Source organism: Rattus norvegicus, chromosome 1, assembly GCF_036323735.1.
Source record: "Rattus norvegicus strain BN/NHsdMcwi chromosome 1, GRCr8, whole genome shotgun sequence".
NCBI lineage: Eukaryota > Metazoa > Chordata > Mammalia > Rodentia > Muridae > Rattus > Rattus norvegicus.
Genome location: NC_086019.1, coordinates 150887212 through 150913126, shown reverse-complemented (window position 1 = coordinate 150913126; position 25915 = coordinate 150887212). Strand labels below are relative to the sequence as shown.

The following is a 25915-nucleotide window of genomic DNA, read 5'->3' as shown; positions in this document are numbered from 1 at the left end:
AGTATTTCTTATATACATTTCGAGTGTTATTCCCTTTCCCGGTTTACGGGCAAACATCCCCCTCCCCCCTCCCCTTCCTTATGGGTGTTCCCCTCCCCACCCTCCCCCCATTGCCGCCCTCCCCCAACAGTCTAGTTCACTGGGGGTTCAGTCTTAGCAGAACCCAGGGCTTCCCCTTCCACTGGTGCTCTTACTAGGATATTCATTGCTACCTATGAGGTCAGAGTCCAGGGTCAGTCCAAGTATAGTCTTTAGGTAATGGCTTAGTCCCTGGAAGCTCTGGTTGCTTGGCATTGTTGTACATATGGGGTCTCGAGCCCCTTCAAGCTCTTCCAGTTCTTTCTCGTAACAGTCATTCTTAACATCAAACTGGGTTCTTCCAGAATCTCACTTACTAAAAACATTAATACAAAATAATCAACACCTATCAGGCATACAGTACTCTTCACAATGCTAAGAATGTACCTTGGGTGAGTAATCAAAACCACCTAGTCGAAGAGGCTGCCTGTGAGAAATTAACTGTAAGGCAGAAGATGCTAAAAAGCCTAGAGGTCTGGGTAAATTAATTTAGAGGGATTACTTGAGATTATCTCTTTAGTGGAAACAAACCACTAGAGGCCAGGGAAACAGCAAAGACTGCTCAAAGTAAAGTTGTACTGACACATAGACTCAATTGGTAGAGCAAGCATGTAGCTATGAGTTCAAAATATAGCAGTGCATAAACTAGGCACAGTGCTACAAACCTCTAATCCTAGCAACCACAACATGCAGACAGAAAATTCAAAGTCATAAATTCAAATAATTTCTAGGTCATTATCCTTGTCTACATGTCCAGTTACAGAACATGAGACTCAAAAACTAAATAAAAGTTTTAAAAAATAAGAAAAATAGTAAAAAACTATATCATTGACACATAGAAACAGAGAGTAGAGGTTCTGGCCCTCAGCATATAGTCTATCAATTGGAGTCTCCCACTCTGCTAAATTCCAAGAAAGAACAATATTTCATCTGCAATTGAGCAGTTTGTTACAAACAGGAGATGAATAACGGATCAATTAAAGATCCCTATTATCCACATAAGACTGAAGAATAGCATTTTTTCCTTTTTTAGCAATAGTTGTATACATTTTTCTTTACTCAAGAATAATGAACAAAAATTACAAAATGTCTGGGGAACCATGACAAAATTAAACATAAAAGACGATGGAAAAGTTCTTTATTAAATTGCTCAAAAATGAAATTGTTCTAAATGAAATACCTATGTGATTATCATCCAAGTGAGTCTTGCTATTCAGACGTGAGTAAGACAACTAAAGCTTCTTTAATAAGATTTATAATGGTTTTGTCATTAACTTTTACAAAATACGGGAATTCTCAAATTTTCCCAAAGATTGAATAATTGACAATTATAATAGAGCATTAGGTATAACTACCAGTAACTAATTTTGCTAAAATCTTAATATAGTGAGGCTTATATCAAAAGCTATTGAGACATCTTAAAAAAGGAAAAGGTAGAGTAACAGCAAAAGCCTGCAAAGCTCTGCTCTCAATGTTTTTTAAAATAATGTTGTGGATATACAACAGAATCCAGGCACATTTGTTCCTGAGTTTTAAGAAGTGTTTTTAGAGATCAGTATGAACTTGATTCATACCTCAGTGCTGATGGCATAAGGAGAGTTTCTAGGTCATATTAAAGTAATTAATGCCAAGCTGAAATGTAATTAATTGAAAGGGGAGGAGAGCAACTAACTCTCCCTCCACTTATACAGGGAGGAGCTGTTTCTATTGCAGAGTTGCTTAGCTAAATTTTAGTTTATTGCTAAAAGGTCCAAATTCCTCATTATCTAAACAATGACATTACTAATCTATAGTAGATCCATTATTTCTCAATTCCATTTATAGAGGAATTTTAATTCAGCTGCATGGCTGCTGTGGCAAGGGATCATATCCAAAGAACTTCTAGGTCTATATAATCCAGTAGAATGCAGATACACACTGGTTTCCAATGTGATCTAGCAAAAATACTCACTTAGTACACACCTTTAATCCCTAAGAAAGGTAAGGTTAGTTTGTAGAAGGAAACAGCCATGTTTGAAGGTGATGGCTCTACTGTCCTCAGAAGGCACAGACTGCTCTGATGAGTGCTGTAGCCGGTGATAGTCAGACCCAGCTCTCGTGCCTTCTGGGCCAGTTTATTTGGCTGCTGCAGGTGGCAGGGATGCTCATACCAGATGACAGATGAGCCAGCTGTCCTGTGCTCACATTCTGGCCAGTTCACCCAGTCCAGCATTTTTCTAATGGTAAGACTATTCAAGAAAAAATGCCAACAATTGTCAAACAGGGTTATTTCAAAAGATTCTACACATAAAAGAAGAAGTTAATCTAGAGAGTAAATTACCTATACTCTCTGGAAGTTATACAACTTACAAATGATTAATACCTAAAGTATGACCTGGGGAATAAAACTAAACAAGAAGTCAAACAGCCTGCTCAACAAACAAGTTCATGAACAGGACAGTTCTCAAAAGAAAAAAATCGAACTTGCATTAAACATGTTAAAAAGGTTTAATCTCATTGGTCATCACAGAAATATAAATTAAAACTGCATCGTGTATCATCTTAGTCCCATCACAATGTCTAACAATAATAAAAGCAAGAACATTACATCCTGTTGCGTGCTTGGGGAAAGGGACAGAGATTGGAGAAAAGGTGGATTCACACGTTTATTTTTCATCTATTTCATGTTACCATTAGTCAATGTTGTCATCCATTTTCTGATATATATATATATATATATATATATATGTATATATGTGTGTGTGTGTGTGTGTGTGTGTGTGTGTGTGTGTGTGTGTGTATCAGAAAAATATGCCTGGTCTACATTTTGTATATGCATATACATACAATGAAAAGAAAATATCTTTAGTTAGATAGGATAATGTCAAAGGAATTAAATCTGTTTCAAGACAAGTATCACATTTTTTTCATATCTGTGCTTCCTAGGATTTTTGTGTTTTATATATAAAGCCATTAAAGCCAAACTGTACCAGGAAACTAAGAGGACTAACATGAACTTGGTAGGACGGCCTAGAATGCATACAGCAAAATAGCCTCAGTGTCCAATATTTGCTTCCATAAAGATGCCTTTATGCAATACCACATATAGAATATATTTGGTAATTTCTTTCTAAAAAACCTGTTGTCATTTTTAAAACACATTTTTGGCAGTAGGTAGAATTTTTCAATATCTCCAGAAATCTCACCTTGATTTTAATTTGTAAAATTGCCATATTAAAATATATTTGGATCAACCTTGCCCTCCCCTTTTATTACTGTTGCCAATTCTGCCTGTAGAAAGACTTCAATTTAAGAGCTACCCCATGAGGAGTGCATGGTGATAAACTGCTTAGAATGGCTGTTTACATATTGTGGGTGTTCATGAGAAATTTGTTCACTGTATTAAGATCGAGGTTTCTGTCTCCCTTAGTTGTAGGTATTTGCAAACCATCTAACAATTGTATTTCATTTAATTAAGATACAAGTTTAAACTATTTACATATCCCATTCACACAAAAGTGGTATGACTAATTACTTTACAATTCCTCATAGTCTTTCTTTGCACAGATTTTCTTCTCGGAAGGGTGAAACTTTGCTGCACAAACTACTTATTTAGTGTTAGCTTCACAGCATTCTGAATAAAGTCCATTGTCCAGAGGTGGTCTGGATGACCTTAACTGACTGCTTTGGAAGGAAGGTATAGTCTAAGAAAAGAAAGTAATAGAGATTTTCAGGAAGCTTCGTCTCCCTCTGGACACGTTCCCAGTTCTCTCCCTGGTATTTGTACACGGCCAAATATCCCAGGAGGAAGATGAAAGCCCTTGGCATGTTAGGAGAAACGGATATTTTCTTGAAATAAAGCCCTCTTGGATTGTCTTGTCAGGAAAAAGGCATCATAATTTACAACTACAGTGCTAACAAGAGGTGGTGAGGAGGAAGGGAAGCATCTTCATTTCAAAACTGCAAATATTTGCCTCCATTTTAAAAAAAATACATATAAAACATCTATGTGTTTTAAATAGACTATTTCCTACTACAAAGAGGGAGGGACTCTTTTATGTAACATTGATTCTTGTCAGATCACTGAACTTAATTTAAATGGACTAAACTTTGTCTCTTGGCAACTGAAATCACAGGAATGTGCTCCACTCTCTCTAGAGGAAGAACGTGGTTTTCAATATTTATGAGCTTTATTATTAACTCCTGTCTTCTTTCCATCCAAAGGCTGGCTTTTCTATTGAAAATACAACAGATTTGATTTACAACAGGAAGCAGGAAGGAGGTTCACCTTTTGTTTTTGTTTTCTGTGTGTGTGTGTGTGTGTGTGTGTGTGTGTGTATGTGTGTGTGTGAGTGTGTGTGTGTGTGTGTTTCATTAAGATAGAAAAATACCTTCCCTAACATTATGTAAACTTATCTAAATCAAAGACATTGAAAATGGAGTATTTAATAAATGCACACTGCCAATCAAATGTTCCCTGATAAACAGTGGAGAATGACACTTGGAAAATATTTCCCAATCACTGGATTTTAGAACCATGTTCTGGAATCCCTCTCTCCAGCAGCTAAGTCTCAGACAATTTTGTTTTAACAAAGAAAAAGAAGGCAAGTGCAAGAGGACGAGACTCACTACAATTCCACCTAAAATCATGAGCGTTTCCCATGCACACGAACAATGAAGTTCTCTGGGATCACAATCTATCAGGTCTCAACTCTGAGGTGAATAAAGATGAGCAATGGCATTTGAAGTTCTGTGAAATTCCAAAATAAATTGTTAGAAAACGTAAGTTTCAATTATAGGTGAATGCTCAGAAGTGGTATAGTTATAGGTGACTCAGTTCCCTACTCAGCACACTTCTGTCATCCATGAAATGGGAGTGACAGCTTGCACCAGTGATCCCACGCTTGAGAGCTGCACCAACTGCAGCTCCAGAAATAAACTCTCAGGTTTTACATCTAAAATTTATCTCTCTCTCCCTCTCTCTGTCTCTCTGTCTCTCTGTCTGTCTTTCTCTGTCTCTCTGTCTCTGTCTCTGTCTCTGACTCTGTCTCTCTCTCTCTCTCTCTCTCTCACACACACACTAACAATTTATAAAGAATAAAAAGCATGCTTTCTTAAGTAACAAAAATTATTTGAATATATTATAGTTTTCATTCAGTATGTGTTTTCAGAATCATGATTTAAAAACATTGTTGCTTTGTTCTCGGTAGTAAAGTAAATGAATGCACAAATTCCAGCCAAAAAAAAAAAAGACAAAAGAAAAAAGGAAACAAATCTAAATGGCTCCTTATTTAAATATTACAGATGTGTGACTTTGATTTTGTATCTTAATTTCAAATTTTCATTACATTTAACACTGGAATTTTTATCAAAAGGTATTTGATGAGTTGCTAGTCTACATTATCATCATTATTATTGTAAGAACAAATATTCTTTATTTTAAAAACATATTTCATATTTGTTTGTTAAACTTTGTAAGATTAGATATAATTAGATCAAGGCAAATATAAAATGAGAAAGACTTTCTAGCTTATCTGAACTTAGCCACTCTGTACATAAGTGCTGTGCTCACTCCATGCTCAATCACCACGCTGTCTTTCAATCCCTCAATCAACTCAGCTCCCATTTTCTTTAAAGTAAGGTTATTGAGACAAACTTCAAAGAAACAGGACAAATTATACAGAAATGGCTGAAGCTGTCATTCACAGAAGAAAAATAATGCCATTTCTCCATATGATGTTTGATTTCTAAGTATCTGAAGTCCAATAAAATAAGGTATGACAAAGAAAATGTGTCTCTGATAATTCAGGCAAAGAGAAATGCTAACTCAAATGATAATGGTAATTTTTTCAAAGGAAAAAGAGCCAACATTTCTATCACACAATCCTTAAACACAACTGCTGATATTTCTAACTAAAGGGGGAAAAAAGGAAAAAGTGGTAGAGTGATAATTATTTTCAGTTTAAATTTAGAAAAATTAAAAAAATATATTTTCTCTTAGTTTAATATTACTCTGTATGTAGTGAACATATGTATGTTTGTGTGCATGGTAGACATGTGCAAGTATATACATGTATGACGCATGTGAAAGCCCAAGATTAAAATCATAAGTTGTCCTCATTCACTTTTACCTTATTCTTTGACACAGAGCCTCTCAATTGAACGTGGAACTCACTGCTGTGGATTGTCTCATTATCTAGTTAGCTCCAAGGAATATCATACCTCTGCTTAATGGAATTTCACACAGATGGCCAAGCCTAGGCAGTATTTGCATGCATTTGGTGGATTCAAACTTTGGTCCCCAGACTTGCACACATAGAGATCTACTCTCCAAGCCATCTCTATAGCTCAGGTTATTCTTTTATAAAAGTGTTAATGTGACTTCTTATCTCATTTTCTTCTAGACACTGAAATTTAGATCATATGTATATGACTGCAAGACAACTTCCAAAACACAGGATGGTGTAATGTTCTGTTGACAAACAGATAAACAACTACAGTGACAAATAAATGATAGAAATAAAGTAACTTACAATTTTTCTGAAAACAATTCAGTGCTAAATTTAAAGATGTCAAAGGTTTCACAATATGAGAAAGCATAAATGTAAGTCTCTTAATTAAATTATTAATTTAACAAAATTAAAAACATTCATTCATTCTACTAGTTATTTTAATTATAGACTGATTTTTCATCAAGATTATATATGCTATATATTCATACATATATGACCAATTTAGACAAAATTAAATGATAATAAATATTGTAGAATGATGTCACAGGTGAGGCAGGTACAGGATAGAAGGAGGCCTGTCATTGGAGGAGAAGGAAGGATGGGCGGGAGAGAAGTTTGAAGGAAGAGGAGGAGACTAGACGAGAGAGGAGGAGACAGGGCAGAGGAGAGGGGGAGATACCATGGCAGGACAAATTGGCAGGTGATGTTAAGATTCTGCTCTGTGTATTTACAGGTTGTTATTAATGTTCTCAAGGGATGGATAGTACTGGGCTCTGTATGTTTAAGTGGGCAATTATATCTAACCAATTGGATCTAAGATTATTGTGTTGTGTGTTCTTTTATGTGAGGGTTTGACTGTAGGAAAGTGTGCAGCTGGGCTGTTTTTCTGCCTATATATCTAGCAGATATCTTGGGACACTATGGTGCCAGAGCTAGCGGGATAAAAGACAACTATAGCTTTTTATTTTTATATTTTTACAACAACAAAGTATACCATACAAACAACAGCAAGAAGAATTCCCATTGAGTCTTACAAAGGTATGTGTATTGGCTTAAGGGACATGAAATAATTTACCTTTTAAAAAAATAGTGTGCAGGATTTTAGCGGGAGTCCCAAACCCGCGGATCCCTGCCCGCAGCAGCTCTCTGCTCCCAAACCCCGTGGGAGAGAGACCTCACCACCTGGACAGGTGGGCACTCCTGAGACTGCAGAGCAGAAGAGACCACCAACACTGCCCACCCCTGCCCACATCCCTGGCCCAAGAGGAAACTATATACAGCCTCTGGAATCTGGTAGAGTAGGGCCCAGGAGCAGTAGGTCCCTGCTTCTGTGAGACCACCGGAACCTGAAGGGACCAACTAGATAAACAGTTCTCTGCACCCAAATCCTGTGTGAGGGAGAACTAAACCTTCAGAGAGGCAGACACGCCTGGAAAACCAGAAGAGACTCCACTCTGCACACATCTCTGTCGCCAGAGGAAAACACCAAACGCCATCTGGAACCCTGGTACACAGAAGCTCCCGGAAAGGGCGGCATAGATCTTCCTGGTTGCTGCCCCGATGGAGAGATCATAAGCAACACCCCATGAGCAAACTTGAGCCTCGGGACCACAGGTAAGACCAACTATTCTGCACCAAGCGAACTGCCTGGTGAACTCAAGACACAGGCCCACAGGAACAGCTGAAGAACTGTAGATAGGAAAAACTACACGCCCGAAAGCAGAACACTCTGTCCTCATAAATGGCTGAAAGAATACAGGAAAACATGTCTACAGCACCCCTGACACACAGGCTTATAGGACAGTCTAGCCACTGTCAGATATAGAAGAAAAAAATAACACTAGAGATAATCTGATGGTGAGAGGCAAACACAGGAATCCAAGCAACAGAAGCCAAGACTACATGGCATCATCAGAGCCCAATTCTCCCACCAAAGCAAACACGGAATATCCAAACACACCAGAAAAGCAAGATCTAGTTTCAAAATCATCTTTGATCATGATGCTAGAGGACTTCAAGAAAGACGTGAAGAACTCCCTTAGAGAAACACAGGAAAACATAAATAAACAAGTAGAAGCCTACAGAGAGGAATCACAAAAATCCCTGAAAGAATTCCAGGAAAACACAAACAGTTGAAGGAATTAAAAATAGAAATAGAAGCAATCAAGAAAGAAGACATGGAAACAACCCTGGATATAGAAAACCAAAAGAAGAGACAAGGAGCCTTAGATACAAGCTTCACCAACAGAATACAAGAGATAGAAGAGAGAATCTCTGGAGCAGAAGATTCCATAGAAATCATCGATTCAACTGTCAAAGATAATGTAAAGCAGAAAAAGCTACTGGTCCAAAACATACAGGAAATCCAGGACTCAATGAGGAGATCAAACCTAAGGATAATAGGTATAGAAGATAGTGAAGACTCCCAGCTCAGAGGACCAGTAAATATCTTCAACAAAATCATAGAAGAAAACTTCCCTAACCTAAAGAAAGAGATACCCATAAGCATACAAGAAGCCTACAGAACTCCAAATAGATTGGACCAGAAAAGAAACACATCCCGTCACATAATAGTCAAAATACCAAATGCACAAAATAAAGAAAGAATATTAAAAGCAGTTAGGGAAAAAGGTCAAGTAACATGTAAAGGCAGACCTATCAGAATCACACCAGACTTTTCGCCAGAGACTATGAAAGCCAGAGGATCCTGGACAGATGTCAAACAGACCCTAAGAGAACACAACTGCCAGCCCAGGTTACTGAATCCTGAAAAACTCTAAATTGACATAGATGGAGAAACCAAGATATTCTATGACAAAATCAAATTTACACAATATCATTCTACAAATCCAGCACTACAAAGGATAATAAATGGTAAAGCCCAACATAAGGAGGCAAGCTACACCCTAGAAGAAGCAAGAAACTAATCGTCTTGGCAACAAAACAAAGAGAAGAAAAGCACACAAACAAAACCTCATATCCAAATATGAATATAACAGGAAGCAATAATCACTATTCCTTAATATTTCTCAACATCAATGGCCTCAACTCCCCAATAAAAAGACATAGATTAACAAACTGGATACGCAACGAGTACCCTGCATTCTGCTGCCTATAGGAAACACACCTCAGAGATAAACACAGACACTACCTCAGAGTGAAAGGCTGGAAAACAACTTTCCAAGCAAATGGTCGGAAGAAGCAAGATGGAGTAGCCATTCTAATATCAAATAAAATCAATTTCCAACTAAAAGTCATCAAAAAAGATAAGGAAGGACACTTCATATTCATCAAAGGAAAAATCAACCAAGATGAACTCTCAATCTTAATATCTATGCCCCAAATACAAGGGCACCTACATACGTAAAAGAAACCTTACTAAAGCTCAAAACACACATTGCACCTCACACAATAATAGTGGGAGATTTCAACACCCCACTCTCATCAATGGACAGATCATGGAAACAGAAATTAAACAGAGACGTAGACAGACTAAGAGAAGTCATGAGCCAAATGGACTTAACAGATATTTATAGAACATTCTACCCTAAAGCAAAAGGATATACCTTCTTCTCAGCTCCTCATGGTACCTTCTCCAAAATTGACCATATAATTGGTCAAAAAACGGGCCTCAACAGGTACAGAAAGATAGAAATAATCCCATGCGTGCTATCAGACCACCAGGGCCTAAAATTGGTCTTCAATAACAATAAGGAAATATGCCCACTTATACGTGGAAATTGAACAATGCTCTACTCAATGATAACCTGGTCAAGGAAGAAATAAAGAAAGAAATTAAAGGCTTTTTAGAGTTTAATGAAAATGAAGGTACAACATACCCAAAATTATGGGACACAATGAAAGCTGTGCTAAGAGGAAAACTCATAGCGCTGAGTGCCTGCAGAAAGAAACAGGAAAGAGCATATGTCAGCAGTTTGACAGCACACCTAAAAGCTCTAGAACAAAAAGAAGCAAATACACCCAGGAGGAGTAGAAGGCAGGAAATAATCAAACTCAGAGCTGAAATCAACCAAGTAGAAACAAAAAGGAACATAGAAAGAATCAACAGAACCAAAAGTTGGTTCTTTGAGAAAATCAACAAGATAGATAAACCCTTAGCCAGACTAACGAGAGGACACAGAGAGTGTGTCCAAATTAACAAAATCAGAAATGAAAAGGGAGACATAACTACAGATTCAGAGGAAATTCAAAAAATCATCAGATCTTACTATAAAAGCCTATATTCAACAAAACTTGAAAATCTGCAGGAAATGGACAATTTTCTAGACAGATACCAGGTACTGAAGTTAAATCAGGAATAGATAAACCAGTTAAACAACCCCATAACTCCTAAGGAAATAGAAGCAGTCGTTAAAGGTCTCCCAACGAAAAAGAGCCCAGGTCCAGATGGGTTTAGTGCAGAATTCTATCAGACCTTCATAGAAGACCTCATACCAATATTATCCAAACTATTCCACAAAATTGAAACAGATGGAGCACTACCGAATTCCTTCAATGAAGCCACAATTACTCTTATACCTAAACCACACAAAGACCCAACAAAGAAAGAGAACTTCAGACCAATTTCCCTTATGAATATCGAAGCAAAAATACTCAATAAAATTGTGGCAACCCGAATCCAAGAACACATCAAAACAATCATCCACCATGATCAAGTAGGCTTCATCCCAGGCATACAGGGATGGTTTAATATACGGAAAACCATCAATGTGATCCATTATATAAACATACTGAAAGAACAAAACCACATAATCATTTCATTAGATGCTGAGAAAGCATTTGACAAAATTCAACACCACTTCGTGATAAAAGTCCTGGAAAGAATAGGAATTCAAGGCCCATACCTAAACATAGTAAAAGCCATATACAGCTAACCAGTTGCTAACATTAAACTAAATGGAGAGAAACTTGAAGCAATCCCACTAAAATCAGGGACTAGACAAGGTTGCCCACCCTCTCCCTACTTATTCAATATAATTCTTGAAGTTGTAGCCAGAGCAATCAGACAACAAAAGGAAGTCAAGTGGATACAGATCGGAAAAGAAGAAGTCAAAATATCACTTTTTGCAGATGATATGATAGTATATTTAAGTGATCCCAAAAGTTCCACCAGAGAACTACTAATGCTGATAGACAACTTCAGCAAAGTGGCTGGGTATAAAATTAACTCAAATAAATCAGTAGCCTTCCTCTACACAAAAGAGAAACAAGCCGAGAAAGAAATTAGGGAAACAACACCCTTCATAATAGACCCAAATAATATAAAGTACCTCGGTGTGACTTTAACAAAGCAAGTAAAAGATCTGTACAATAAGAACTTCAAGACTCTGAAGAAAGAAATTGAAGAAGACCTCAGAAAATGGAAAGATCTCCCATGCTCATGGATAGGCAGGATTAATATAGCAAAAATGGCCATTTTACCAAAAGCGATTTACAGATTCACTGCAATCCCCATCAAAATAACAATCCATTTCTTCAAAGAATTAGACAGAACAATTTGCAAATTCATCTGGAATAACAAAAAACCCAGGATAGCTAAAACTATCCTCAACAATAAAAGGACTTCAGGGGGAATCACTATCCCTGAACTCAAGCAGTATTACAGAGCAATAGTGATAAAAACTGCATGGTATTGGTACAGAGACAGACAGATAGACCAATGGAACAGAACTGAAGATCCAGAAATGAACCCACACACCTATGGGCACTTGATTTTTGACAAAGGAGCCAAGACCATCCCATGGAAAAAAGATAGCATTTTCAGCAAATGGTGCTGGTTCAACTGGAGGTCAACATGTAGAAGAATGCTTATCACCCTGTACAAAGCTTAAGTCCAAGTAGATCAAGGACCTCCACATCAAACCAGATACACTCAAACTAATAGAAGAAAAACTAGGGCAGCATCTTGAACACATGGGCACTGCAAAAAATTTCCTGAACAAAACACCAATGGCTTATGCTCTAAGATAAAGAATCGACAAATGGGATCTCATAAAATTGCAAAGCTTCTGTAAGGCAAAGGACACTGTGGTTAGGACAAAACGGCAACCAACAGATTGGGAAAAGATCTTTATCAATCCTACAACAGATAGAGGGCTTATATCCAAAATATACAAAGAACTCAAGAAGGTAGACGGCAGGGAGACAAATAACCCTATTAAAAATGGGGTTCAGAACTAAACAAAGAATTCACAGCTTAGGAATGCTGAATGGCTGAGAAACACCTAAAGAAATGTTCAACATCTTTAGTCATAATGGAAATGCAAATCAAAACAAACCTGAGATTTCACCTCACGCCAGTGAGAATGGCTAAGATCAAAGACTCAGGGGACAGCAAATGTTGGCGAGAATGTGGAGAAAGAGGAACACTCCTCCATTGTTGGTGAGATTGCAGACTGGTACAACCATTCTGGAAATCAGTCTGGAGGTTCCTCAGAAAATTGGACATTGAACTGCCTGAGGATTCAGCTAAACCGCTCTTGGGCATATACCCAAAAGATGCTCCAATATATAAAAAAGACACATGCTCCACTATGTTCATAGCAGCCTTATTTATAATAGCCAGAAGCTGGAAAGAACCCAGATGCCCTTCAACAGAGGAATGGATACAGAAAATGTGGTACATCTACACAATGGAATATTACTCAGCTATCAAAAACAATGACTTTATGAAATTCGTAGGCAAATGGTTGGCACTGGAAAATATCACCCTGAGTGAGACAACCCAATCACAGAGAAACACACATGGTATGCACTCATTGATAAGTGACTATTAGCCCAAATGCTTGAATTACCCTAGATGCCTAGAAAAAATGAAACTCAAGACGACTGATCAAAATGTGAATGCTTCACTCCTTCTTTAAAAGGGGAACAAGAATACCCTTGGCAGGGAATAGAGAGGCAAAGATTAAAACAGACACAGAAGGAACACCCATTCAGAGCCTGCCCCACATGTGGCCCATACATATACAGCCACCCAATTAAACAAGATGGATGAAGCAAAGAAGTGCAGGTAGACAGGAACCGCATGTAGATCTCTTCTGAGAGACACAGCAAGTATACAACAAATACAGAGGCGAATGCCAGCAGCAAACCACTGAACTGAGAACAGGACCCCGTTGAAGGAATCAGAGAAAGAACTGGAAGAGCTTGAAGTGGCTTGAGACCCCATATGAACAACAATGCCAAGCAACCAGAGCTTCCAGGGACTAAGCCACTTCCTAAAGACTATACATGACTGGACTCTACTATACTGGACTCTGACCTCATAGGTAGCAATGAATATCCTAGTAAGAGCACCAGTGGAAGGGGAAGCCCTGGGTCCTGCTAAGACTGAGCCCCCAGTGAACTAGATTGTTGGGGGGAGGGCGGCAATGGGGGGAGGATGGGGAGGGGAACTCCCATAAAGAAGGGGAGAGGGAGGGATTAGGGGGATGTTGGCATGTAAACCGGGAAAGGGAATAACACTTGAAATGTAAATAAGAAATACTCGAGTTAAAAAATAAATAAATAAAGGAAAAAAATAGTGTGCAAAATTTAAGAAAAAGGTAAAAGTAGAGGAAGACTGTAAAGAGCTTAAGGAAAAATTTAAATGTTAATTAAAGCATTTGAGGCAGCTCCATACTAGATAGCCACATTTGATAAGAGTTCCTATGATAAAGAGAATGGAATTGTTCAAAGAAGGAACCTAGAGAGGTTAGAAAACTCACCTGAAGAAATAGCATACCAGATGTGTGTCCACTGTTAGGGGTAAAACACAGATGCTGTTGTTGCCCTGTGTTGATTCTACTAACCTCAGAGTTTTAATCTAGTAACCTCTTACTTGATTTCATGATGAAATGCTCTTAATGTTGATTTGTATTCTATTTATTTTATTTATGTGTGTATAAGCATGTATGTGTGTGGAAAGTAGAATAAATATTTGTATTATAGGAGATTTTGTGGCTCATATTTGCAGTTACATGATAAAATACATAATATCTATGTACAGATAATTCATAAATTATATATAACATATGGCTTTCTACTCAGATACCTTAACATTTAAACTAATCTCTTAGGAGAAGAAATAATAATTCATTATCTCATTATATGGTAAATCTACTTGCTTCAAAGCTGGGTAGTTTTCTTAAAAAGTGAAGTATATAATACCAATGCCAGCAATGGGTGTGAACTTTTAAGTAGAAATGATGGATGCATAAACTGACATAAATTGAGTGATAATTTATCAATTTGTCTAATATATCCACATTTTTCTTATCTTATTTTTGGTACATAAATGTGTGTGTCTATATAAGTATAGGCACACGTTCACCAGGGCACAGCTCCCTGGAATTGTTTTTTCCTTGCTAAGTTTTGAAATCTTAACATCGATCTCAGTGGAGAGACCTACACAAGAACTATTTGAGCATCTGGGTGGCTCAAATATTGCCATGACTTTATACCTTTTGAATGAAACAGAAAAATCATTTATTATGGGTGAAAGTTGATTTTATTAAATTATCTTTTCAAGCTAGGTATGGTAGGGGAGTAGGCCTTTAATTCTAACAGTCAGTCTCTGCTATGTGAAACCATGTCCAATCTTAGGTAAGCCATATCATATGGAATATTTGGAAATAAGGTAAATCTGACAATGAGAGGCTGTCTAAGAAAGTTATGGCTTAATTAAAAGGAAAACACTATTCAATTATAAAAGTTTAGAATGCATATATAATTGTCTATTTAGTGTCATGGAAATGTTATACAATAGACAGTGGATAACAGAACTCCACCATGGTTTTTCCACTTAGGGAATCATTAATTCAGTATAACACTTATCATATCCATAATTTGTTAGTAAAAAAATTTGAATTACTGTTAAAATAATGAATAAACTCTATATCTGTATAGAATGATTATAGACAGATAGATATACATCTAATGACAGATTAAGACTTGTCATACATCCTGCTATTATAGTATTTTGAGAGTGTTTTGTTTTATAAATATGTCTTCTAGATACAATTTGAAATTATTAATGTTTTAAACAGCAATGGTTTACTTCAAAAAGAAATCCATTGTAGGTATATCCATGTTGTACAGGAGTTTCAGTCATCTGTTTCACCAGATAAATCATATTGAAGTTCTAGAAGTTGCCAAATGCCTATTAGGCCTTTGTTAAAGACCTTCTGAACTATAGCCATTTAATTCGCAAATACTTACCTGCTTCCTCTGACCCACTTGTCTCTAAATCATGTATATGACCTTTTAACAAATCAATTTTATTTAGAAAAATACACTATCTGAGATCTTTTTAAACAATTCAAAGACAAGCCTACCAAACAAGCATTTCAGAAAGGTCACTTACAAGCAATTAACATTTAAACTTTACTTTCCTACTTTTTTAATACTCACCCCTTCAAAAAATTGGGAGGATTTTAGAAACTACCTGAGCTCTCAATTAAACTGAATTGTGCAACTCTGTCTTGCTAGTCACTTGCTTGATTTGTCAGTATGAACAGAAAGTGTTACCTTTCTTTGAGCAGGATCTACTAAATGCAGCATTCAGTGACGAAAATAACACTTGTAGATGACTACCTAAAAGCACATGAACTTTGTTTGGAATGTCTTGCCTGTTAGGTGTGCTGTCCCTGTCTCAAAGAGTGCTAAAATTCAAATCAATGAATTGGGTCAAACTTTTAGTAATAGTACATTGAAGTGAATCAATAATCAAGCCTTCATGTAATATAGCAGAATCAAGATAATATCTCGGTACCCACAGTAATTTCATCTGTACAGTTATTCACAGCATTATGACAGCTGACCTTCATGGTTAATATGTCTGGATTTAGAATCACCTATGAAACATTTCTGTATTGTGTGTGAAAAGAATTCCAGAAAGTTTTAACTAAGGAAGAAAGACCCACCCAGATTGTTGATGGTGCATCACTGGGCTGGAATAGTGCACTGAAACAAACGGGACAAGGAAAAGCTTGTATGGTCATTATCTCTTATATTCCTGCCTGGGAACACAGTAGGACCATCGGCATCATAGGCCAGCTGCCTTGTTGTAACCTTTCTTGCTAGTGTGCTTTCCCTACTGCAATGAAATGTGACCTCAAACTGTGAGACAATAAACCCTTACCTCCTCACATTTCATCATTTATGACTTTTGAAAAAATAATAAGTAAATTATCCCATACAAATATTATCAATTATATTAGATTAACAATTATCTGCAGTTTATTGGATTTAATTTAAACTTAAATTGGAACTCAAGATTTAATCTTTTAATTGACTAAAAATTATAAGCATTCATGCATGAATCATCATGAATGGTCTTATGTTTTAATTTTATTTTAAAAATGTGGCAGCAATAAGAGCACAGGCAAATTTCTTGCCTTTAAAATGGGTTGAAATGAATAGAGAAGTTTCTTGTGATACAATATCCCATGTTAATTAGTAGTAAGATAATATTATGAAATATTAATACCACCTAAAACATTTTACAGCTTTAGAAAAATACAGTGTTCGTTGAAGAAGAGGTTATTAAAACTATATGGAACAACACAAGACACCAAATGGTTTAAATGATTTTTGAAATTTAGAAAATTGTCTAAGTGGGAATATCACAGACCTTTACTTTGAAATGTACTACAAATGTATGGAGTCCAAAATAGCATGGCTCTGGTTTAAAAATAAATATATGGGCCAATGAATTAATAGATTTAAAAATACATCTACACAGATATAGTTAACAGGTCTTTGAAAAGGTACAAAACTTGAATGTAGAGGGGAAATTAGAAGTCCGATAAACAATGATAGAGAACTGAAAGGTGAAATGAAATATCTCACTTCCTAGCAGCTTCAGAAATCAACTCAGCATGGATTTAAGATATAAATATAAAACTTGTAATTATTTACTTAAATTATTTAGGATTTTGGAATGGGTAATTTTTGGCTATGAAATCAAAAGCATGGGTTATAAAAAGAAAACTAGTAAATTAAATTTTGTCAAGCTAAAATAATTAACAAAAATTATAACCAAAAATGTAAAGAAAATCCTGCTATGTGTGATTCTCTCTCTCTCTCTCTCTCTCTCTCTCTCTCTCTCTCTCTCTCTCTCTCTCTCTCTCTCTCTCTGTGCCCCAATATGCCACAGTCCTTGCCTGGAAATCATAGAACAAAGGGAATCAATTCTTTTCTTCTTCCATTGGGTTCTAAGGATTGAATTCAGGTCATTAGGTTTGGCAGCAAGAACTGATGCTCCCTAAGCCATCTCACAGGCCTATGAAATAGTAGAGTAGACATTTTTCAAGAGAAAACTGCAACAATGTCTGGCAGATGCTCAATATCACCAATCACCAGAGAAATGAAGCTGGAATCATGTGGTAAGTGTTGATATTACCCAGAAATAAATAAAGCTGATGAGGGTACAAAAAAAGGGGATACTCTAAAAGTTTTGGTGGGGACTTTTGATGGGAAGCTACTACATCTACTGTGAAAAATATTTAGAGAAGTTCCTCAACAAAGCAAAACAAAACCAACTATATGCTACCCACTTTTAAAAAAATAGTATCAAGATTAAGAAAGACAGCCACTTATCTTCACTGTATATCTAATCACCGAAGAGCAAAAGTTAACTCATCCCAAGCACACAACAAGAGATGAACAAATCAAGAAAATATATGCACTGGAATAGCATTTGGACATATGTAATATTAAAGGTTTTATTTTTGACAATACAATAAATCTAGAGACAAAATTTAGTTAAGTAAATCTTATCACAAATAATAAGGATGATTTATTTCTAAGTGTGAAATTTAAGATATATGCAACAGTGGATGTTAGAGAGGAGGGGTAGTAGGAGATAGGGATTAAGTTGGTCAATGGATACTTATTAAAATTATATAAGAGAAATGAGTTCTGATATTTTAGCACACAGTATAAGATAATCAGTAACTGCAGACAGTATATCTCAGACTACAGGAACAAAATCTTCTATAAAATATACATTTTAGCACAGACACAGGTGCTAACTCATCTAAATGATCACTACAAAATATATACATAAAAGAACAAACTACCTTAAACTCCCTTATATGTGTATATAATTTAAACATAAAAAGAAAAAGTTACCTGCATAATAACAACTTCAAATCTTTACAGAAGAAAATTGAAGACAATATCAAAGGATGGTAAACCCTTTATGATCATAGATTGGTAGGACTAATAAGAAAAAATAGTCATCCTACCAAAACAATCTGTACAATTCCATTCAAAATTACAACACAATTTGTTGTACGTATTAAAAGGACAATTCTCAGCTTCCTATGAAAAAATAAAAAACCCCAGGATAGTTAAATCAATTCTGAATGATGAAAGAATGTTAGCAGAATCACTCATTTCAAGTTGCACTATAAAGTTATAATAATAAAAGCTGCGTAGTGTTTGCATAAAACAGATATTTTGATGAATAAAATTGAATTGAAGGCACAGACATAAATTCACACAACCATGGACACTTTATTTGTATAATGAAGCCAGAAATATACAGTGGAAAAAAGAAAGTATCTTCAACAAATGGTGCTAGATGTAGATGTGGAAGAATGCAAATGAATCCATATTTATCAACCTGCTCCAAACTCAAGCCCAAGGATCAAAGGCCTCAACATATAACCAGAAACACTGAACCTGACAGAGAGAAAAGTGAGACCCAGCCTTGAATGCATTGGCACAGGAGACAACTTCGTAGGCAGCACATCAACAGCAAAGTCACTAAGAGCAAATATTAATAACTAAGACCTCATATACTGAAGAGCTTCTGTAAGGTAAAGGATGCTGCTGTCAGTCAGACAAGCGGCTACCTACAGAATGGGAAAAGATTTTTTTTTAATCAACCCTACATCTGATAGATATTTACCATTCAAAATATACAAAGGGCTCAAGAAACTAGATATTTAGAAAAATAACATTTTTAAGTGGGGTACAGGTAGAAACAGAGAATTCTCAATAAAAACATCTCAAATGGCTGAGAAATACTTTAAGAAATGTTTGACATCCTTAGCCATCAATGCAAATGATAACTACTTTGATATTACAACCTTACGCTTTTAAGATCAACAACACAATTGAAAAGCCATTCTAGTGGGGAAAGGGAATGCTCCTCCATCATTGGGGATGCAAACATGTACAGCCACTATGGAAATTAAAATGGTAGTTCCTCAGAAAATTGGGATCCGGCTTTCCATTTTTTGGCATATGCCCAATGGATGTTCCATACTCTCACAAGGACACTTCCTCAACTATATTTATAGAGGTATTGTTTGTAGTAGCCAGAAACTGGAAACAAACTAGATGTCCATCACCTGAGGAATATATAAAGAAATTGTAGTGTAATCACACAATAGAATATTACTCCAGTGTTTTAAAAAATTGCAATTTGAAATTTGTGGGAAAATGTATGCAATTAGAAAAAAATCCACCTGAATGAGGTAATCCAGCCCCAGAAAGGCAAATATGGCAGGTATTTACTTACGAGTGGATATTAGTTGTTAGGTAAATAATAATCAAGTTAAAATCTACAGATGCGGAGAAGTTAGGTTAAGAGGGTGGCTTTCTCTGGGAAAGGAAATAACATAGATTTTGTGGGTGGACTGGGCATGGGCGGAGAAGAGAACAGGAAGGATCAGCTTGGGGATAGAAAGGAATGGAGAGAGAGAGAGAGAGAGAGAGAGAGAGAGAGAGAGAGAGAGAGAGAGAGAGAGAGAGAGAGGAGGTGCGAGATAGCTGAAATTGGGGTCATTCGGTGGGTGGTGTGGAAACTTCCTGGAGTCTATGAATGACTGGTGATGACTCATACTAAAGGAGACTGGTGACCCAGAACAGGCTCTCTTTTGTAGCTAGGGAAGCCTTCTAGTGGCATGTCTTAGTTACATTTCGTTGAATTACTGATTGAAGAGGATCTGTGGAGATCTTTAAACAACTCAGGCTGATTCTTTGACAGAGGGTTGCCACCTGAAAACTAACACCATTTAAGACAATTTCCATTCAACTCATTGAACAAAAAGAGGTATTCTTTTGCCTGAGAAGGTATTCTACAAGTTACACAAAGAAAAACATGGGTACCAAGCCATCCACAAAGCCCTTCACCTATAATCTGCCCTGCCTGCAAGATATTCTGGGTCAATGGTGGCTTGGTTTTAACTTGAGTTCCACTGCAATAGTGGATGCGCATGCCCTATACTGTTTGGATGGCCAGAAAAAAGAGATTGCATACCCCATAGACTTAGGGTACATCCAAATACTACTGGTAAAAATCGGTGAAATATTCATTGATGATATTATACTCATAGATCCATGCCATTTCAGTCGTTATCAGACAGATTTCATCCGGCAGCAAATGGGAACAGGTATAGAGACCACAGTCAGGGATCATGAAGAAAGAGTATAAATTGGAGGTTCTATGAGCTCCCTCCCCTAGGAGATCAGGAAACCCCATGGCAAAGACTGGGGAAGACTATATGAATCAGAGGGGATGGAAAACATGGTCCATCAAACCAATGAAAGAGGGTTCTCATTAATTCACAGAGACTGAAATGGCAAGCAGGAGACCAGCACGCATCTGCACCAGGATCTCTGTGTGTATTTTTATAGCTGTTAGCTTAGTATTCTTGAAAGACTCCCAACAGTGGGAGTAGGCCCATCTCTTGTAGGTTGTTGTCATTATGCAGGTGAAGACAGACGAGATAAAATAAGGCCTGTTAGTGGACAAGAAGGAAGGGAGATGGGAACAGAGGTTTTAGAAGGAGAGGGAGAAGCATGAGAGAAGAAGCTGGAAAAATATGGTGGTAGATGATAAAATCCTTCTCTGCACAAAGATACGGGTTTTTATGAATATTTTAAGGGATGGGTGTGTAAAGGCTTTTGTGCTGTCTAGATGGGCAAATTATATCTTATCAGTTGGATCAGAGGTTATTGCATGGTGTGTTTTTAATGTGGTGATTTAATTGAGTTCAAGAGAAGGTGTGGGACACACCAAGCCTACCACAGAATTGGGATGTGTTTGCCTGCCTATGAGTGAATGCAGAGCAATGTGGCAAGGTGCCACGCTGGAACAGTTCGCGGATTGCCCAAGCCAGAGAGTACCATGGGGACCAGCATGGAGCAGCGTTAGTTTCTATGGCCCCACCGGAGCCAGAACTAGCAAGAGTGATAGCCTGTATATGCTCAGGAACCTATCGTGCCTTTTTTAATTTTTAATTTTTTAATTTTTTAAAATTTTTTTACCACAACAATCTCTGACTTTTTGCATGCTTTTGAGACTCTTGTCCTCCTATTGGGCTGCCTTGTCTGACCTTCATAAGAGGAATTTTGCCTTGACTTACTGTATCTTGTCTCATCCTTATCTTGGATATCACCTCTTATTTGAAGAGGAAATGGAGGGGGGGATGGACCTGGAGCAAATAAGGGAGACTAGAACAGATGAAGGAAGGGGAACTTGTGGTTGAGATGTATTGTATGAGAGAAGAATCTATTTTTAATTTAAAAAAAGGAAAATGGCCTTAAGTGTCAAATGTAAAAAAGGAAAGGAAAATAGTAGAAATAAGCCATCATTAGTCAAGGCAGTTCATCAAATCCCGTGGTTCCAAACGCTGGTAAATGAACAAGAGGGTCTCATGGCCACCTGACCTTTGACTAGAATGTAGTACATGCTAGTAGTACAAGACACATCTGTGCTTAGTAATATCATTCTATTCACATGTTAACAGTGGTGTGTAAATAACTGTTAATTGACCCATTTACAGTTGGGTGACTTCAGAGAAGTCTCCCAGAGGACAGAGGCAGAATTTTCAGCCTTGGGTTGACTTTTAATTGCTAACAATCTCATGTTCTCATTCACAGCAGCTATCTTGAACGTCACATTGTGGCTAAACATACTCTCAAGCAATGTAGAAAACATTATACATTTTCCCACTAGGCAGAGGAAGATCACAGGGCAGCCTGGCACCAGAGGGAACTCTCATTCCAGTCTCATATTTTCACTGGGCCCATAGAAAAGTGCTTCTACCAAGACATTAAGAATCCAGTTTTAAATTTTTTTACTTTTATTTTTGAGATTATAATGCAATTGCCTCATTTTCCTTGTCCTTTCTTCCCTCTCTTTCAAATATATGGTTCTCTCTCTCTCTCTCTCTCTCTCTCTCTCTCTCTCTCTCTCACACACACACACACACACACACACACACACAAAACACACACACACACACACACACACCCCTATAAATACAGTTTGTCCAGTCTTTGTATGTATGAATGGATATTACTTGTATGTAGGTCTTCAGGACTGATCATTTGACATTAGATAATTAATTGGTATGTTTTTCCCTGGAGAAGACTGTCTCTCCCTTTCAGCATTTTTCAGTTGCCATAGTACTTTGTGTACTGTTGAGGACTTGAGGACTTGAGGACTTTTCCCATCTATTTTAGAATGTTTTTTATTGCCCTTGTTCATCTCACATTTATGAAGCCAGGTTGGTGAGATTTTACAGATGTGGCTTTTGGTGTTACTAGGAAACATAGTCTCGCATTAACTTTCCTGATCCTCTGACTCTTACCATATTATCCAACTTTCTTTCACAAAGATAAAGAATGGAGAGGCTTTATGTATTGTCATGACTAGCTATTGTGAACTTGACACAACAAATATAAAACATTCCTGAGAAGAAAGAACCTACTTCAGCTTAGGAATTTCTTGATCAGACTTGCGTTTGAGTATGTCTGTGGGGGGCATTTTCTGATTGCTTATTGATATGAGAGAATCAGACACTATCTCAAGACAGGCAAGAACTGCCACATTAGCTGAGAAATATGCTTTTGATCAAACATTAAAAATACTGATTTTTCAGAATTTGAGGTACAAAAGTTACAGCTAAATATTCCACCTTTTAATATTTCTAACCTGTTAACTTTAAAACATCTTTGTGAGTTTAAGATATATTATATAGGCAGCCATTCAAAATCAATTACTAAGATATAATACAAGACTAGGTTATTCTATCAATTATTACTGTTTTAACCAACTCGATTACAAAACAAAAATGTGTGGGCGGCATGGTAGACCATACTTTATTTGTAGACAAAAGTGTTGTAGGTTTAGAAGAGATAGGCAGCAGAAAATAATGTCTAGAAGTTTGACAATTAGTAGACTATGAGAGAATCTATAATTCATTCTAAAGGAAAATAAATAAACAATATTGGTAAGCATATTGCAAAACAATCAAAAAAGCCAGAAATAATACCAGAAGTTCCTACAAATCTGGGATCTCTAAGAGTTTAGTTGAGCATGGATAGAGCACCTGTATGTTTTCATCACAGAGGGGCTAGTGACACATTTTCCTTTTTCAAGTTTTCCTTTATACATGCTTATATTCATGGTGCTTAAAAAATCAAACAGTTAATGAGACAATTAGTGATTAGAGCACAGAAAATTTGAAAGCAGTTTGGGAAGTTGATTAAGAACATTTATTTTATCTATTTAGATTATTTATTATTATTATGTATATTTATATGTTTGCATATTTTTGTTTGTTAAGTGTGCTGGGGGCACATGAGCCAGAGAATGCTGGTGGAGGTCAGAGAATGGCTTTGTGAACTCCGTTCTCTCTGTCCAAATTTACATGGTTTCTAAGGATCAGACTTAGCTTGTTGGCATGAGCAGCAAGCACCTTTAATTATGAAGTCATCTTACCACCTCTTACTTTTTTCAATAATTCCCTCCTTTCATCAATTAATACCCTGAAGCCTCATGGATTTTTTATCTTGAATATAATGGTAATATAGCTTTTTACTCGAAAAGAACTCATATCTAATGAACTATCAGTAGTAGGACTAATGAATCAAAGGACAATTATACCAATGTTTCCGCTGTGCAGCTTTACATGCCTGCTTATATGAAATGCAATCTCAGTAACTAGAAAGAAAAATGCATTTAGGAATAAAACGTTTTCACAAAATCCTAAAATACCGAGTGCCTCTCTCAAAGGATGACAGAGCCATCAACACAGTGTATGGCTTTTACTTTATAGACAGAGCTTGTGGCATGTTCAGTTACTCTATTTTCAAGCTTACTGGTGAAAAAACACATGGAATGAGAGAAAATGTTAGGTTTCAAAGACAGGCATGCATGGATTTAATAAAAATATCCCACAAATATTTATAACATTTGTGGTTCATAATATAAAAACATGCATATTGAAAATCTCAGAGATTTTTTAAACAAATTGGTGAATGATTGATTTGACGAATATACTAATTAATTTTATGATGTATGTAGACATTATTTATGTATTATACACCCTGCCGAACACTATAAACACATATAATTTTCCTTAATAAACTGAGGCTGAACATAGTTCTAATAAGAAGCTTCTGCTAAAGTATTAGCCATTGTATATTATCACATAGTTCTCTGTGTACTATACTCATGTGCATCTGTGAGTGGGCACATACATTTATGTGCAAATATGTATGTATAAACATATGCTTAAGTGAAAGTCAGAGATTGACAGTGGACGTCTTCCTTGATCAATCTCCACTTTATAAATTGAGCTAGGCTCTCTCACTGAGCAGTATGTTTTCTCATTAATCATTATTTGAAATAAAAAAATAGATCATCAGGTTTCAGTTTTAGCAGCTGAGCATTGATTATTTAGAAGTTTTATATAAAAAACAAAGATTCATCAAAAACAAAATTTGACTATAAAGAAAATGTTGAGCAACTGTTATGTTCATACATATTTGAATACTTTTCACACACACTTAGGTGTACTGTCATGCATGCACTTGAATATTTGTGCATGTGTATATTTTTATGTATTAAGGTCAGATGTCAACTTTGCATGCATTTATTTTAAAATCACCTAGTTCATTTCTTGAGACTGGTCTCTTATTGTCTTGGATTTTGCTAAGTAGTATAGACTGGCTAGGAAGCCTTGGAGATTTGCCTGTTTCTCCCTCCTAGTACCGGGATTATAAATCTTTGATATCAAGCTTATAATTTCAAATGAATGCTAGAATTTGAACTCTGGATCTTGAGAATGGAAGGTAAACATTTTATCACTTGAGTCATTTCCTCACCCTCTGATATTCTTTTCAAGTTTAATGCATACAAATGCATCATAAAGTAATTAGTACTCTGTTATTTTTAAAGAAAAATATAAGCCTAAGAAAGTAAAAAAAGCAAAATCTGTTGCAGGATTCTTATTTTTAGATTCATATGCTAAATGCTCTCCTTCTTCTGTTCTGCTGCTGCTTCTTCTGCTGCTGCTTCTGCTTCTTCTGCTTCTCTTCCTCCTCTTCTTCCTCCTCCTCCTCTTCTTCTTCTCCCCACTGCTCATTCCATTATTCCAGTATTATCAGTCAAACATTCATAAAGTCAGAAGAATCATTTGAATCAAATTTATTAATCAATGTGAAACTCCAGTTATATTTTAAAGTACTGATATAGATATGAAATCTATTCTATTTCTTATGTAATGTTAGATTAGGATACTAAAAGCCAACCCCTTCAATTAATATGTTCAGAATAAATTCCACTCTACAGTTTTTTCATTTTTCAAAAACTG

General features: G+C 36.4%; 1 protein-coding gene across 9 annotated transcripts in view; it reads right to left on the bottom strand.

Moving 5' to 3' along the window:
- The window catches only part of Grm5 (glutamate metabotropic receptor 5), a 574875-nt gene that overhangs the window by 384459 nt on the left and 164501 nt on the right, over positions 1–25915 (bottom strand). The window lies entirely within an intron of this gene.